Below are 5,551 nucleotides of genomic sequence, written 5' to 3' on the forward strand. Positions count from 1 at the left end.
AATAAATCACTTCCTTCATTTTGTTACTTCTGAAAACACCGTATAAAAACATTTATAAATGAAACTCTCTCATTCCTGGAGTTGGGGCCAGAACACAAAGTTTGAGATCGGGTCAGGGAATCCAGAGAACTTCCTTAACTTGCCTTGTTACGTGAAGGTGGGAGCTTCTGGATGGGCAGAGGAGGAGTGATGGCCCCGCAGGCTGGTCACGGGCGCAGCAGCCCTGGGAAAGGCAGCTCGCTTGCTGCATTTTTAATATTGTGTTCTGCTGAAGGATCTCAGGCAAAACCCTGCCAATGAAGTGATGTACCTGAACTGACAGCTTCCTCATTGACTCCCGCTGCGCAAAATTCATATATGAATAGCTTGTAGATAATGGTAATAACATAGGAGTACTTACAGCAAATGAGCTGTAATAAGTGTGGCAGAAGACACTTTTGAGCAAAGCTAGTAAAAGTAATTATTCTAGCTTGTGTCTCGGGAGTCTGAATTCATAATGATAAAGATTGCTGAATCCTGACTGTAAAAGCTTTGAAATACCTACTGGTGACGGACGTGCGGTGACTAGCACCTGCACTGCTCGGTGTTTTTAAAGTACTCGGTCTGTGTAAAGTACCTTTTCAGGGGATGGGAAAAGATGCAATTATGGTGTATGATTTTCTGGATCTGATCCACGCTGGTAGATAATTCTCAGTATCACTAGTTCACAGAAGCAGGTATTATTGTCTGTGGTTTTAAAACCAAATCTGTGGAGAGATGTAGCAGAGATTTAACACATTTAACAGTTAGAGAACTAACTGTGAGCAGACTGCTCCTGCATGAACGGTCCTACTGAAATCAACCTCCTAGAAGCTCGCACAATAGTTCTCATGAGTAATAGTTACTGAAATGAATAAGGTTTTCCAGGGTCAGAAACAGACAATAATAGATCATTGAATATCCACATTCTTTTCTATGATATTACTGGAACACATTAATTAGGACATGTTTTGGAGGTGGCAGCAACACTAGATAGGAAATATTAGAGTGATCATCTACTTTGAAAATAAATTACTCATTTCAATGATGTCAAAGAGAAGTAAAACTGACCTAATTATCCACAACAACGTTAGAGAATGAAGCAGCAAAAACCACTCAGAAATAGGAGCGTATGATGTTTTACCTCAATCAAACCTGAAAGAGCATAAATCAGATTCACACAGCTGACACCGGAGGGAGCCAACTAGGCTACAACCTCTTCAGTGCTGCTCAGAGCCAAATTCCAACTTCAATCCCTCTTCCCTTTTGGCTGCTGAAGAAATACCCTTCTGGTGATGGGCTCCTCTCTCTTTCCCATTTTCTCGAGAACGCAAAGCTGAGCATTTACAAACCAATGCATGCCAGCTGCTTTCCTTCCCTTTCTCTTATGTCATTCACAGCAGCAGAGACACTTGGACAGTATTTCATATCCTTCGTCTAACATCCTGCATGGCCATTAGAAGGGAAAACAAGGGCAGCGAGAAGAGGACTTTATGGACGCCCCCAAGAAATCAGTCTGATTACCTCTGAATTCATTGCTAGCTGCCTCCTCAAACTCTCTATCAATCGTTTCCCTATTAAAGAGCCAGGGTAAATTCAGAAAGATATAATCAAGCTACGAAATCCTTGCAGATCGAAAACTGTGTTAGTAGCATGACACCGCTAGTAGAGAAGATGTTCTCTAAAAGCTGGGTGTTAGTTCAAGTGAAATTTAAAATCACAAAGTTCAGAGGGCTGGTCAGTTGAACAGCTTGAAAAATAAGCTTAGCCAGGTGTAGCACCTATGGAAAACTGCAAATTATTGCTTTCTAATTTTAAAATAGTAAATGTCTAGAGAAAGTAGCCTATTGGGTTTTTTTGACTCACGCTATCATTTATTCAATTTTCTGGAAAAAACCCTTTAAATGGCTGGAGGATTGTAAATGAAATATTGCCAATGAAGCTCAACCATTGCCATGGCAACATTGTGGTTGTGGTTGTGTCACAAGAAAAATAGATTTTATTGCTTTGCAATTACTTGGTCGGCTATATGTCAGTATACAGTATGTGAAGTACTAGGATTTCTGTTGACTCAACGGGAGATGGGTTTCACCCCAAGCACCACGTTGTTTAAGTACAGTTATGCTAGAGTACAGCATTTAACTGCCAAAATGAATGCGTTAGGTGGTCTCCGCTCTTTCATCCAGCTATTATTTTTGAGCTGATCTGCAGATGGTGTGGCTTATTCTCTGCAGAGTCCTGTTGCTTTTAAGATTAAACTGCAGAGCAGATTTTAAGGATTATTGACCTGATTATTATCAAATCCTATCAGCATTGCAGTGATTAAGAGACAAGCAGCATTACTAGGGAAATACAGTTGATATTTTTTTTTTACTGACATACATCACTGAATTTTCATGACTAAAAAACCATGAAGAAATCTGGAGGAGACACATTACCTAGCACTTACCATCAGCAACCCGAGTTAAGTATCTCGTCCGCTGTGGGTGCAGATGTAGAGACATACCAAGATGTTAGTAAAGATTGAAATGAAACTTACGTTTTATATATTTGTAAACATTTTCATTACAATAACATACTGAAAGTACATTAAAACATATAAATTGCATATTCTTTGCATGCTTTCATTTGAAATTCACTATTTCATGGAGAAGGGAATAAATATTGCAGGGTAAATTATATCAACTGAGACTTCTTAAAATGCTGGTCTCGCAGCTTGGGGGAATCTGCAGGTAGAGAGTCCAGTGCCATTGCCAGGAGCATGGGGATAATTCCGATCTCCGTTCCACCTGGACATTCCTGCAGGAAATTGCCCACGGAAGAGGCAGAGTTTGAACCGTTTTGGTTCTACGCTTTAAAGGTCCAAGTGCAGGGATTGATGTGAGGGGAGCACAACTCCTCATTGCATACGAAGGCAGGGAGACTCCTTCCCCCGATTCTTGCTAGCAGCTGCTACCTCCTCTCCCCTCCTCCTTGGCTCGCGTGGAGGGAACCCCATCCAATTTCAGTGTACTCTGATGGATACATTTTCCCTCAACAAAAATGGGGCGACTTCTGTTTCTCCATTTAAAAGACAGGTAGATGAGGTGCTTAGGGACATGGTTTAGTGGGCATGGTGGTGTTGGGTTGACGGTTGGACTCGATGATCTTAGAGGTCTCTTCCAACCTTAATGATTCTATGATTGTATGAATTAGTCATCCATGCACAAACTCCCAGTGGATAATGATTCTTCCCCTTAGAATTACTGTTTGGCAACTGCCAGTCATGTATGCAGTCACTGGTTTAGTAGGTGCTATTTTGGCTTTCAATAGTGCTACATTAAAAGCCAGAATGTAATATAACAGGAAAACAATTGTTCCTTCAATATAGCCTATTCTCCTCAAGACATCAGTTTTGCATTAGTTACACCAAATTTCTTTACTCCTTTACTGCAGGTACACTATAACCATCATTTTCAACATTCTACAGTTCTTGTCTGTTAATAGCCCATACCTTCCTTATATTAAATTACCTGGACAAGAAAGATAATCAAGAGTGCCCTATGCAGCAATGAATGGGAGGAACAAGCCTCAGGAAACTACTGGAACAGCCTGCAACCCTGAGAGCTTGCTGAAGTTTGAGCCACATCTGAAGATTCAAGCTGAAAGTAAAGCATATTTACATCTCTTTAGCTGCCTCCCCAACTATTCACTATCTGGCCTCAGATCTCATCTGTTTACCTAGCATAAAAAAAAAAGTACACTGAAGTAAAGCTCCTCAAAGTACATATTGATCGCTTGCTTTCATGTGTCTCTGTTCTGAAAGCCGTACTTTCCTGGCTGTGATCTACCAGCTATTTTCAGAACTGTTACCAACTATATCACCAAGATAAGAAAGTTTCTAAAAGAGCATTGTTATTGTGCTATTGAGCACAACAGTTAATAATTATTTGCTGTCAGGCTTTTTAAGTCATTTATTTTACCAGAGCTGCTTTGCATTCCATACCTTCCTGCATGCTAATATGGAACATAAACTCTTTTCAGCTGTATCTCATTACTATACAAAATAAGCAGATCACTCCTCTATCACAATTACTCAAGTTCATCCTCCCCTTCCATTATCTTCAGTGACAAACTGACAGAGAACTTAAATTTTGCTGGCTTTTATTGTGCCAACAGTACAATAAGTAAATGAAGAGTGGGTCTTCCAAAGGGTCCTGAGGGACTGCAAGAGCCACAACCCCCTCAAGTTTTATACAGCTGCTGCCTATTTCTTTTAGACTCCTTGAAAAAATCTCATCAATGCCCTTGTTTTAACAAACACTTAATCACTTTGAGTAGGAATTCTCCAATAGATTTTTATTAACAACAGTTTGAAATATGCTTATGCCATATGTGCTTTAAATACTAGAAAAGTTACCTAAAATTGTAATTGTAAGATTTTGTGTGTATTATATATACAAAAAATAGTACAGTGATATCTGAAGACATATTTTTCCCCAATATTGTAGTTCAGCGAATGTACCATGGATGTTTTTACTTTTTACAGGAATCATTTCAGAAAACCGCAGGTTTGCTTTTTCAGATGCTTGTGAGAAACAGGTTACTGATGAAGGCATTTTTCAGAGAAAATCGCGAAAGACCTAAAGACCACATCAGGATGGACACTCTCTCCCCACCAGACAGATTTGGGGATGAAATCAGAGCCACATCCCAGACTGCTCGGTAGGAGAGCTACTATAGTACGCTGTCACAGCTATCTAGCACATTATGGCAGCTATAGGAGTGCACCGCAGCTCCCCAGGGTGCCAGCAGTTGGGCATTTGGATACAGCTGATGGTCTCCTGGCAACATGCTCCAGTTCTCTGAGGAAGGAGGCCAACACCTGGTGCCATACAGATGCTAGAAGAGGAGTTGCCATCTTCACCCACAGCAAGGTGGGGCTGCCATGTGCCCCCAGACCAGGACAGCTGAGGCAGGCTGCAGCCACCACCGCTGTCCTGAGCCCACATGGTGAAGGTACAGCAAAAATACAGCGTTACCCTTCCCAGTGTGGAAGAAAGCCACTCTTCGCCACTAAAACGAAGAGTGACGTTGCCTATTTTAATGGCCAAGCTTCCCTATCTCTGCTGGCTGGTCTTTGGCTGAGAAGGCTGGTCACCCTGTTTAGCTTGTAGGAATATTAAAGCGCTGGGGTGCTTATATCTCCTTTCTGCATCCGAGGGGGAAGATGTAACATAAATACACCAGTGCCAACCTGCTGGATGAAAAATGAAATGGTACATCAGGGTTATTCCCGGTGCCCAGAGCCACCTCACCAAAAAAGCTGCCAGTGGTAGACAGCCGGCAGCTCTGGGGTCTCCCTGCTCAGCGGCCACCATCTTTTCAAACGATGCCATCTTCCCACCCTCTGCCTCCTGCAGATGAACCGTGGCGCCAAGGGGCCGTGCCGGGCCATCACCTCTTGGGACGCGGGGGCGGGTGCCTCCGGGCTAGAGGGGCGCACCGGGCACTCCTCTGTTTCCCCGCCGAAACAAGCCCCGGGCAGCGACGG

The sequence above is a fragment of the Pygoscelis adeliae genome, unplaced genomic scaffold (assembly GCF_000699105.1).
Source record: "Pygoscelis adeliae isolate BGI_AS28 unplaced genomic scaffold, ASM69910v1 Scaffold395, whole genome shotgun sequence".
Classification (NCBI taxonomy): Eukaryota; Metazoa; Chordata; class Aves; order Sphenisciformes; family Spheniscidae; genus Pygoscelis; species Pygoscelis adeliae.